Genomic DNA, 12544 nt, shown 5'->3' with positions numbered 1-12544 from the left:
CGTCTCCTGGGGCGTGTGAGCACAGGCCAGGGAGGGCTGTTTCCAGACTGCGGGGCTCGGTGGCCGCGGACCCAGGTTTGAATCCTGTCTCCGTCCCTTTTTATGCTGGGCCTCCCACTGTGAGCCTCAGTTTCTTTGCCTGTCAAATGGGACCATGATGGGGGCGTGAGGATGAGGTACCTGCTTTGCTCTGTTGCCAGACTGCCTGGATTCATATCCCAGCTGTGTGACTTCGGACCAGTCACTTCACAGCTCTGAGTCTCAGTTTCCTATCTGCAAATGGACTCTCCATCTGTCTCCATCCCTAAGTTGCTGAATGGCTTTAAGGGGGCTAATGAATGGTTCCTGCCCCACCTCTCATGGACAGGATTATCTTGGGCAGGTCATGGAGCCCCCCAGAGCCTCGGTTCTCCTGTCCATCCAGGGAGAGCTGCCCACAGAGGTACTTTGGAGAAAACAGACACACACCTGCAGGGGCCTCGAGTGGGCTGATGTGGAGAGAGTCTGTAAGTGTAGACACAAGGTTGCATTTAAGTTAGTTATTAATACATCTTGGACTCCACTGGTTTGTCTTTTCCCTGTTGAGAGCCCCTCCCATTTTACAGACGTGAAACCCCAGCGAGTTAAGAAGGGTCCCTCCCCAGCCCCAAGCTCAGTCTGCATTTGGACCTGGGCTGGGGTCCCTGGGTAGCCCCCACACTCCATGTATGCCTGTTTCTGCCCCATCCTCCACCAAGACTGGGCCAGGCACCCCAACAGCGATTGGTATGGCCTGGGGGCTGGGCACACACAGCTGGCTCTCCTGCCAAGAGTGGCAACTGTCCTGTGTTTGTAAGTGACACCGGATGCTGGGCCGGTGGTTGGCTCAGGCCTTCTCCTCTGGGGCCAGCAGGAGCCAGCAGGGACTTCCCTGGGTGTCCAGGCTGCTCTTGCCAGCTGCCTGCTGTCCGATTGTCCTCAGGCCTCTCCTGGGGACCTCAGGAAAGGCTGGTGCAGCAGGGGACCCCATGAATGTCTCCTTGCTGCCCGTAAGACCTTGGTAGTCACGTGGGTCAGCCACAGAGCTGTACTGTCCCTGCCCTGTCTTGCCCCGAAGGTCTCAGTGATTCGATCCCCTATCCACTGAGAAAGACAGTCACTTTTGGTGGTTCAGACCAGAGGTCACACAAGAGACCCTTGCATCAATAGCGGTGGCCACAGGAATCTACATTGAGCTAAAAGTGTATAAATCTACACACACACACACACACACACACACAAAGTGAGTGCATGTAAACCCCCGAGATCTGAATAAGATTAGTTACATCAGTGTCAGTTTCCAGGTTGCAGGTATTATAAGGATGCTGCCATTAGAGGAAGCTGGCTAAAGGGTCCACGCGATCCAGCTATTACAGTTGCACATGAATCTTGTTCAGCCGCTAAGTCGTGTCTGACTCTTTGTGACCCCATGGTCTGCAGCATACCAAGCTCTTCTGTCCTTCACTATCTCTGGGAGTTTGCTCAAACTCATGTCCATTGAGTTGGTGATGCTATCTAACTATCTCATCCTCTGCCGCCCCCTTCTCCTTTGCCTTTGATCTTTCCCAGCATCAGGATCTTTTCTAATGAGTCGGTTCTTCACAGTGATCTTAGAAGGAAAGAGAGCACAGACTCAGAGTACTGGCTGTCCTGGATTTGATCCGCTTGTGCCCCTTGGTAGCCGTGTGCATTACACCAGGTGGCTTAACCCGGCTCCCTCAATCCCCTCATTTGTGGAAGGCGGGTAGTGTCGGGTACCTCGTCAGGCTTGCATGAAGATTAGATGCCTTGGTTCACGCTAAGTGCTTAGGAAGCTGCTGGCGCGTGTTGGGGGGCGAGGGGTGCTGTCACTGGTACTCTTATGACCCTGATGGGATGGCTGTGGTTTGCCCCGTGCTGTCTAATTTCAGACCCGAATCAGCCGCAGGAAGGGAGGGTGCTGCATGATCCCCACTTCTAAGAGGAGGAAACTGAGGCTTGGCTGTGTGCCCCCCTCTGACCCCCGCAAGGGCACACAGTTTGTAAGGACCGGAGCTAGGACTCAAACCCCAAACCAGAGCCTGTGTGTGGAGTTTCTTTCTGCTGGGTGACCCTGGGGAGATTGCTTGCCCTCTCTGAGCTTCTGTCCCCTCCTCCTCTCCTCATCTGTCAGCCAGACAAGGGGCTGGGCTCATGACCTGTGAAAACTAGGAAGCCTCGACTCTGGACCCCTTTGCTTACTGCTGGGGCCCACCCAGAGCTCACACCTGTCAGCCACATCCTCTGAGGTCTCTCTTTGCAACCCCAAGGTGGGACTGGATCTCAGTTCTGTCTGTGGGCTCACTCCTGGCCTCGGCCTCCTCTCCACGCACTTTGACCCCCTCACTTTGTCTGCTGGGTGCAGCCTTTACCTCCTGCTGTTCCCTGCAGCAGCTACTGGTTTCCCTCAGGCTCCTTCCTGCCTCTAGCAGTGGTGAGAAAGCCTTTGGGGTGTAACTAGTTCACCCTTTCCGGGTGGCGCCAGTGGTAAAAAACCTGCCTGCCAAGGTTCTTCAAACCCTGGGTGGGGAAGATCCCCTGGAGGAGGAAATGACAACCCATGGTAGTCTTGACTGGGAATTCCATGGACAGAGGAGCCTGGCGGGCTACAGTCCATTGGGTCACAAAAGAGTTGGACGCAACTAAGTGCGCGCGCGCGCGCGCACACACACACACACACACACACACACACACACACACACACACAGCCCACCCTAGAGTGAGCTGGGTTACCTTTGTTGGCACTTAGCGTGAGAAAGCTGATCTGTGGGTAGGCATTTCTCCAGGGCTCCTGGGAAAGGTCATCAGAAGGTTGTGCCCCACACAGCTGGTTAGTAAGTGAGCATGGGCCCTTGGACATCTCAAGAGGTCCAGGCAGGGCAGGTTTTGTGCCTCAGGATTCAGGAGAGTTTCAGAGCATCCCAGGCTGGAACAGGTGGGTGCCTGCGGTGCCCAGGGTGGGGGTCTGAGCTGCTGAGAGGGAGTCATGATGACGATTATGATGGAGTGATGCAGGCTTGTGTCTCGAGGGAGGGGATATTGATCACAACTCAGGGACTTGGGTTCTGGCTTTGCCGGACAGAGCCGGGAGGGTCAGGGAGTTGGGTGGGGGCTTAGGGACATTCCAACTGCAGGAGGCTCTTGGCTGTTTCTCAGATGCTCCAATCAGGGTTCCGCCTTGGGACCTTTCTACCTACTGTGCTCTTCCTGGGATGCCCTTCTCTGAGATCTTCACACCCTCCCCTCACTGAGCCTCTGCTCAAATGTCACATCCTGAGACAGGCCTCCACCTCTCCAACATCACTTCTGTTAGCTTGCCGCTCTCATCACATGCAGTTACCGTATGCCATGTCTCCCCAGCCTCTCCATGTGGGATTTTGTTCATCTCAGTCATCACTGTGTCGCTGGCGCTGGGCACATAGTAAGCGATCTTAGAAAACTTCCCTAGCAGGTCAGGCATAAAGGAGACCCGGGTTTGACCCCTGGGTTGGGAAGATCCCCTGAAGAAGGAAATGACAACCCACTCCAGTATTCTTGCCTGGGAAATCCTGTGGATGGAGGAGCCTGGCGGGCTACGATCCACGGGGTCACAAAGAGTCAGACATGACTGAGTGACTTCATACTATAGCCTTCTCTGTTAGCTCAGTTGGTAAAGAATCCGCCTGCAGTGCAGGAGACCCTGGTTCGATTCCTGGGTTGGGAAGATCCACTGGAGAAGGGATAGGCCACCCACTCCAGTATTCTGGCCTGGAGAATTCCATGGACTGTATAGTCCATGGAGTTGCAAAGAGTCAGACACAACTGAGCGACTTTCACTTAGAAAACTATTGTGCCTGATTCAGTGTTCCCCACAAACTGTGGACCTGGGTCTGTCCCCTCAAGGTCCACGGAGACAGATGTACACACCTGCAAGGGCTCTGGCTAGGGAGGCCTAGGTCCCTCGAGCTGGAATTCATGGTAAACTCGCCTCCTTGCCCTCCAGGACGACTGCTCCCAAGGGTTGAGAATGCACTGGGGTTGAGGGGGTATTCTTGGAAAACTAAAGTCTTTGGAAAAAGCAGTTATTGTATGTTTACTCAAGAATGCCTTGATAGAACCTGCCAAACATCCCCAGAAAGTCTGCACCTCCTGGATAGTCAAGGAGGTGGGGCTGGTGAGCAAGGAAAATGCCCCCCTCCCCCCAAGGGGTTCAGGCTGTGGGAGCGGGATGCTGACAGCATCTGCTTTGTGTGTTGAGGACTGACACTGTGGAATGAGCATTCTGCACACCTTGTGTATTAGGTCCTGCCCACAAGCCTCTCCATCTGATGAAGCACAGAGAGGGTAAGCAGCTTGCCCAGAGACACACAGCTGCAGGCACCTTACTGAGAGGCAAGATTAATAGGTAGTGGCATTTCCTATGCGGCTGTTTCTGTGCCCCCGGGCGCTGCTCAGCTCTTTAAGCGGATGATCTTATTTCATCCTTGGGAGGCCCTTTGGTGTCTCAGAGGACAGTGGCACAGCTGTAGGGAAGACAGGCTCTGGACCCGGGTTCTGTTGGCGACCTTCCTCTGAGCAGGTGCTATTTTCTGGGAGTCTGGCTCCGACCTGGGGAAGGGCCCACTTCCCAGTCTGAGAGCCTCGTTGGAACCAGATCTGAGGATGGGAGATGCCCATATGCTTCTAGAAGGCAGGGAGTTGGTTTGTCAGCATAGCTCTGAAGCTGGAAGGCAGGAGGGGCTGTCCCTGTGCCCCACTCCCCACCCCAGTCATGGATTTGCATGACAATGAGCCCTTTGTCCCTGGGTCCTGCCTCCTTCCCAGGCTAATAACATAATTCCTGGCCTGTGATGTCATAATGGGCCCTTTCTGCGCAGAGTGGGAGGCTGGGTGGGCAGCTGTGTGGGCCTGGCCCCGGCTGGGAATAAGGGGGTTGGTAATTTTCAGGGGGCAGAGGCTCTCCTTCCAGGATCCTCTTTCATCCTTTAGCAGGTGGGATTTGCTCCCATTGGACACAGGAGCAAACTGACACTCTGAGGTTTGTGTCCTCCCCCTCCCCCTTCCCTTCCCTGCTCCCCCCCGCCACCCCCCCACCCCGCCGAGGAACCACTTCTTGGCCTGTGCAGTGGGGGGGTGGGGGGTGAGTCATCACCCGTGGGCCTTCTCCTGGAGGCGTGGGTGTGAGAGTCTTGTGCTTCCTCTAAGTGGGAGGTAGGCCCTTGTGCCCTGCCCAGAGAAAGAAGATTCAAACTCTGGGCATGTGGTGCCTCAGTTTGCCCATCTGCTTCATGGGGATCATGCTGGGCCTTGCCCATGGGGCCAAGCGGGGAGTGAGCTCTCAGTAGATGGGCGATCAGAAAAAAAGCCGAGGCCAGTGTAGTCGGGTGAACGGTAGCCCCCCAAATGCGTGTGCTTGTGTCTAAACGTGACCTGCTTTGAAGATGTGTCTTGAGATGAGGTGATCCTGGGTTATCTGGGTGAGCCTTAAGTTCAGAGACTGGTGTCCTTCTGAGAGACAGAAAGCGGAGGAAGACACACAGAGGGATGGCCATGTGAAGATGGGAAGAAACCCGAGGGATGTGGCCACAAGCCAAGGGACACCTGGAGCCTCCAGGAGCTGAAAGAGGCCAGAAAGGATCCTCCCCTTCAGCCGTCGGAGGGCGTGGCCTTGCAGATGCCTAAATCTCAGACTTCTGGCTTCCAGAGCAGTTAGAGAATAAATTTCTATTGTTTTAAGCCACCCGGATCATGATTATTTGTTTACGGTGGATCTGGGGAAACTAACACAGCTGGTCACAACCACCCCCCCCCACCCCCGCCCCGCACCACTCCGATCTTTGGAGGTTGGGGGGAGCAATCCCTGGGAGGGGTTTGTGTGATGTCTTTTCCCACCCAAGCCTGAGGGACCAGGACCACCTAAGGTAACTGAGTGCCCAGTGGTGTGAGGAGCCCACTTCCCTCACCCAGAACACAAATCCTTTTTTTTTTTTTTAATGCTTAATCGCTCAGTCTGATTCTTTGCGACCCCCTGGACTATATATGGCCCACCAGGCTCCTCTGTCCATGGGATTCTCCAGGCAAGAATACTGGAGTGGGTTGCCCCATTTCCTTCTCCAGGGGATCTTCCCGACTCAGGAGAGAAGTTTTTTTAAAACTTAAATGTTTATTTATTTGGCTGTGTTAAGTCTTAGCTGCAGTGTGTACTTCTCCCTAGTCGTGGTTTGTGGGCCTCAGAGTGTGCGGGACTCAGTAGTTGCAGCTCACAGGCTTAGTTCCTCTTCGGCATGTGAGATCTTAGTTCCTCAACCAGGCATCGAACCCACAAGCGCTGCTTTGGAAGGCGGATTCTTAACCACTAGATCCCCTGAAAAGTCCCTAAATCCACAAATTCTTGAACCCGACCATCTCCTGCTTCTAAACCGCTCCCATCTCTAAGGGTTCCACGCCAGACCCCTTCCCAAGCCCAGAATGCCCATTCCCCATATGCTTGGCAGCTCACCAGCACTCAGATTGTCACCGTTCCCTGGGAAGCTGCCTCATTTGTCTGGTGCCCTTGATGAGTGGAGACACCGAGGCTCAGAGAGGACAGGCTACCTGGGGAAAATCGCACAGTCCCTTGGTGGTGGTGAGAGCCTTTGGAGACCCAGTCATAGCTAATGGATGGGCTGGCACCGTGGCTTCCGGGAGGGAGGGATCAGAGTCCTGGGCCACTTTGACAGTGGAGCAGGCAGTGTGTGTGTGGATCAGTTTCTGGGACACGCTGGCCCAGTGTAGAAAACATCCTGAAATCTGGCTTTAAGTAGACACCGTCTTGGCCTCAGTTTCTGTGTTTGCAAAGTGGTCTTTGATCTTCAGCTCAGAGCCTGGAATTCTGCTCTTAGAAAATTTGTGGATTTAACAAGCATTTATAGATTGCCTGCTGTGTGTGACGTGCTGGGACTCAGTGATAGACAAAGCAGAGGTGGCTCCTGCTTTCATGGATCTTATGTTTGGGTTTGTGGGGGATGGGAAATAAGGCAGCAGGACTTTGTGAAGGAGGATTCCAGGCCCTGAGGAGGGAAGGAGGAGGGCCGGCGGCTGGGCTGGGGGCCAGGAAGTTGCCTGCCTTCTTCCGGGGCTTGGGGTCAGGGCTTTGCAGCAAGCTTTGGGGGCTGACTGGGTAGACTTGAAGATGGGTAGCCCTTCTCCAGAGATCCATGGGTGCCTCCAGCTGGCAAAACTTGGCCTGAAGGTGATGTTGGGTGTGAGACCTGGAGCCTGGTTAGGGGGATGGGTCTCCTCTAGGCCGGGAAGAAAGACAGGGGTACTCTGGTGATGACACAGTGGATAAGAGTTGAATGCTGGAGAGAGCTTTGCATCCAGGCTCTGTGATCTCAGGCAAGTTACTTAGCCTCTCTGTGCCTCAAGTCTTGCCCCCAGTGATGTTGGGATGATCCAATGAACTGATGCCAGCAAACACCGTGTTAGGGACTAGCTGCGATCCTGAGTGCAAGACACTCACTTTTGGATCTAATACAGTGACTGCTTAGAACCTGGAAGCCAAAGTCGTGTTTGTTAGTCTTTCCGCTGCCCCATGCCTACCTGGAGGCATTGGACAGACAGGCTTCTTTGCTGTCAGACTCTCAGTCTGTGAAATGGTCACATGGAGGTCAAGGAGGGAAGGGGGATGGTGGGAGAAGTGGAAGGAGGGTGGGACCAGGATCTCCATCTGCTGGTTCAAGTCTTGGCCACCTTCCCAGCCAGCAGCAGCTGCCCATTTTACAGCCCAGGAGACTGAGGCCCTGGCACGCCTGGGACCCTGGGCGGAGCCCCCTTAGCCTCCTGGCCGCAGACAATGCCCGTCTTCTGGCCCCTCAGGTCTGCCGGGACCTCCTTAAGCCGGTCTCTGTTTATCAGCATGTTTAGTTCAGGGTAGCAGATGTTCAGAGAGAGAGAGGGAGAGAGAAAGTGCAGTCGTGATGTTACTCCAGAAACCAAGGCTGGGGGCTGTATTTACTGCCTGGGGCAGTGTGGGTGGGGTGTGCTTGCGGTTGGGGAATGACCCAGATCTGAGTCAGCCAGGAGAGGCACCTTTATCTGCAAAGCCACTGTCTGCCGTATCCCCATTAGAACCACTGATGGCTCAGGCTGGGCTGGGAGACACCATTCTGTCGGGTGAGAAGCAGGGCAAATGGATCCCAGGCTCCTGCCTGGGCCCTTCCACACTGAATCTGTCCCAGGCTCCATCTCAGTTCTCGTCTCTCCTTCTGGCTGTTTTTAGACCTCTCCCAACCTGTACGCGGCAGCTTCCCTGGTGGCTCAGTGGTAAAGAATCTGCGTGCAATGCAGGAGCCGTGGGGCCGTGGGTTTGATCCCTGGGTTGGAAAGATCCCCTGGAGAAGGGAATGGCTACCCACTCCAGTATTCTTGCCTGGATAATCCCATGGACAGAGGAGCCTGGCAGCTACAGTCCACGGGGTCGCAAAGAGTCTAACTGAGCAACTAACACTTTTGCTTTTCACTTTCACTGCCTGTACAGGTGAGGGGACCAGAGGGTGGAGGAAATCTGATTCCCGGGAGATTTCATGATGTCTGGAAGTTGGGTTTTAGGGTGTTGCTATCGTAGGTCTCTTGGTTGCAACTGGCAGACTTTTCTGCTCCTCCTGTATTTAACACAGAAGGCTCGGGGTAAGCTTCAGGAACTGTTGGATTCAGGCGCTCAGGTGACAAAGTGCTTTTCATGTCCAGTCCGTGGTAGCACAGACTCATCCCAGCTCAGTAGCCCCAGTGGAAGGTAAGCATGTTGTTCCTGATGTCCCAGCTAAAGTCCTGGGAATGAGATTTATCAGCTCAGAGTTGAAAGCCTCACCCAAACCAATCACTGCAGCAAGTGCTGCCTCAACTGGTGCTGACTGGCCAGACCTGAGAGGTGGGGTTAGCCTACCCCAAGGCCAGGACTGAGGGTACAAGAGGGACCTCAAGAACACTGGCGTGTAGTTTGCCATAAACAACTCCATGCGTTGGAGATGAGCCCGTCCTCCTCTCTCATCCAGTGTGTCCTGTTGGGGCTGCGATGGTGTCGCTGGTGGGTAAGTGGGCTCTGTCCCTCTCACTCCTTGTTGTAATTAGGGGTCCCCTGGGCCCCCCTCCTCCTTCAAGCTCCCCAGACTTTGCCAGGCCCTCTCTTGTGGCTCCCAGCTGACCACATGTCAGAAGCCACAGGTCACATCCTGGTAGCTCATGGGCTGTATTTGGATGTCAGGCTGATTTATTACATTGGGTTTCTAGTCCAGTGTTTTTTAAATAAAAATTTCAAATTGAGGGATGTCTCAAAATCAGAATTTCTTCTCTCTCCCTTTTTTAAAAATTAATTTTTTTTTCTTTCTGGCTGCACGGGGTCTTTGTTGCTGTGAGGGCTTCCTCTAGATGCAGCGAGTTCGGGCTACTCTCTGGTTGTGGCGCACGGGGTTCTCATTGCTGTGGCTCCTCTTGTCGTGGAGCACGGGCTCAGTAGTTGTGGCTCACAGGGCTTAGTTGCTCCGTGGCATTTGAAATCATGCCGGACCAGGGATTAAACCTGTGTCCAATAACTGGCAGGTGAATTCTTAACCGTTGGACCACTAGAGAAGCCCCAGACTCTCTTCTCTTGAAGGAATCAGAAGCTGTGATGGCCTGGGCCGGCCCCTTCCTGTGCCCCAGGCACACAGATAGCGCCACCTGTCTTTCCTTGTCACGGTCCCAGCCTGGCCCGAGATACTGCAGGCAGCTGGTGGGTGTCCACAGCCCCCCTTTCTCGTTTCCCTTCCCGACTTCTAGCCTGGGACCCTCTGTCTTGGAGTATTTTTTTTTTCTTTCAATATTTAGTTGTATTTATTTATTTATTTGGCTGTACCAGGTCTTAGTTGGAGTGTGTGGGATTTTAGCTGGAGCATGTGGGATCTAGTTCCCCGACCAGGGATCAAACCCGGGGCCCCTGCATTGGGAGCTCAGAGTCTTAAGCCACTGGACTACCAGGGAAGTCCCGCCTGGAGCTTTTTAGATTCTCCTTTCTCCCCAAAGGGATAATCAAATCCCAGGGGCGCTCTTGGCACTCCTGGGCACTGAAAGTGCGTTCACCATCTGGAACTCCTGGCTGCAGGGCTGGAGGACCTTGGATTCCTGGTCATTTCTCCATCATCAGACACTCACTCATCAGCAAACGCCCTCAGGCTATTTCAGTGGCCCGTTAAGCATCCACATTTGAGAGGTGAATGGATCGGATCAAAGTGGGTCCTTTGCCCTTCGGCCGGGGCCTCTTGGTGGCAGTAGGGGATCTCGCAGCCAGGCCTGTAGGAGGTGGGCCCTCGGAGTCCAGACGGGTGATTTGCTGGAGGTTGGGGAGAGAGGTGATGTATGGAAGGGCGGGTGATGAGTGGGTGGGCTCCCAGCCTAGAGCAGCTATTCTTAGCAGCAGAAACATTTGTCCTTGTTCACATGTGGTGGAGGACATCCCCCAGAGATCTGCCCTGAAATATTAGAGGCGACCCCATAAATTCCTCGGAAAGCTGTCCTTGAGGGCCTGTGTGAGCGGAGGAGGCTGGGAGCAGGCGTTTCCGGCAGCTGCACAGCTGTGGACACGTTTGCCAGATGTTGGTGCTGGGGAGTCGGTGGGAACCCAGGAGCTGCCCACCTCACCCTCGGACAAGGACCCATCTTAAGAGGCATAGAGTTTCTAGTCAGCCCCTCCCTGCATCCAGGCCATCTGGGTAGAAGCGACTGGTCAGTGGAGAGCTCAGCCGATGGGGCACTGCTGAGGGACCAGAGCTGTGAGACACTGGTCTGCAGGCCCAGTCAGGTCGTGTGGCCTTCAGATCCTGCCATCAGCCCTTGACTGTGGTCCCACTCAGCCCTTGGCTCTGAGGGTCCACTGAGTGGTAGGACCCCTGGCAGTGTTCTTGGCAATGCTCTCTTTTCATGGGGTGGCTCTGACAGTGGGAACCCCCATAAAGCAGCTAGGTGCTCTTAGCTAACAATCAGGGAGGCCTCCCTGGAGGAGGTGTGTGTGTGTGTTTAAAAAAATTTTTTTTTAAAACTATGGTACAGTTTCAGTTCAGTTCAGTCGCTCAGTCGTGTCCGACTCTTTGCAACCCCATGAATTGCAGCACGCCAGGCCTCCCTGTCCATCACCAACTCCTGGAGTTCACTCAGACTCACGCCCATTGAGTCGGTGATGCCATCCAGCCATCTCATCCTCTGTCGTCCCCTTCGCCTCCTGCCCCCAATCCCTCCCAGCATCAGAGTCTTTTCCAATGAGTCAACTCTTTGCATGAGGTGGCCAAAGTACTGGAGTTTCAGCTTTAGCATCTTTCCTTCCGAAGAAATCCCAGGGCTGCTCTCCTTCAGAATGGTACAGTTTAAACACAGCATCTCAGCCATTTTTGTTTGTTTGTTTGGCCATGCTGTGCAGCATGTGGGAATCTTAGTTCCCCAACCAAGGATTGAACCCAGACCCCTTGCTTTGGAAGCTCGGGTCTTAACCACTGAATCTCCAGGGAAGTCCCTCAGCCGTTTTTAAATATACAGCTCAGAACGTTCACAGTTGTGCAACCATTATCACCATCATCACCAGAACTTTTTATCTTGCAAAACAGAAACTCTGTGCCCATTAAACACAAACTTCCCTTCTGCCTCCCCCGGCTCCTGGCACGTATCCTTCTATTATACTTCCTGTGACTCTTGACTACCCTGGGGCTCTCATTTGGGTGGAATCTGCAGTGTTTGTCCTTCTATGTCTGGCTTATTTCACTCAGCAGAATGTCAAGAGCTGTGTTCTGCAGCCTGTTTTCGCCTCGGTTGTTGGTTCAGTCCCATCCAGGCTGAAGCCAAGTGGATGGACCCAGGACCCTGAACCCCTCATCCTTTCGAATGCCAGGGTCCTCCCAGAATTAGTAACCGGGTCACAGCATCTCACCACCAGCAGGCATGATGCTCAGCCCTCACATAGCTCGCCCTGTCTTGTGCCTACAACCCACTCCATAGCCCCCCATCCCCATCCCAGCCTCAGGGCAGGGGGTTAATCGGTTTGCCCGGGTCACACAGCTGGTGCCAGCGCCCCATCCCCCACTGCCCAGACACCAGCCTCTTCTCTGTGTGTCCCCCCCCACCCCCCCTCCACCCCCCACCTCGCCTTCTCTCTGCAGAGAAAATTGCCGTTTGGAAGGCCAGATGGAGGAGCTGGGTCTAATGGAAACCACGTCCCTCCTGGGGCGCCCAGAACTTAATGAGGAAGAGCCAGGAAAAATCCGGCGTAATGTTTGTGAAATACCCCAGAGGGAGGGCGCGTCGCACGGCAAGGGTTCTCGTGTGGAACCCTGAGACCTGGTGTGCCAGGAGGTTTTGTCAGGGCTGTGGCTTCCCTCTTTCTCTCTCTCTTTTAAAATTAAAAGGGGGGAAAAAAAAGAAAAAGGGTCGAGGAGGAAGTGATTTTGAGCAGATCTTGCCCTGGCAGGGGAGCAGTGCCGTACGGCCGAGCTGGCCGCAGCCCAGCGGACACAAATGTACCAATTAAATT

General features: G+C 54.3%; 1 protein-coding gene across 15 annotated transcripts in view; it reads left to right on the top strand.

The window, feature by feature from the left end:
• The window catches only part of NCOR2 (nuclear receptor corepressor 2), a 237237-nt gene that overhangs the window by 49760 nt on the left and 174933 nt on the right, over window positions 1-12544 (top strand). The window lies entirely within an intron of this gene.

This window comes from Bos indicus x Bos taurus, chromosome 17 (assembly GCF_003369695.1).
Source record: "Bos indicus x Bos taurus breed Angus x Brahman F1 hybrid chromosome 17, Bos_hybrid_MaternalHap_v2.0, whole genome shotgun sequence".
NCBI classification, from domain to species: Eukaryota; Metazoa; Chordata; class Mammalia; order Artiodactyla; family Bovidae; genus Bos; species Bos indicus x Bos taurus.
This window is presented reverse-complemented; position numbering and strand designations above follow the sequence as displayed.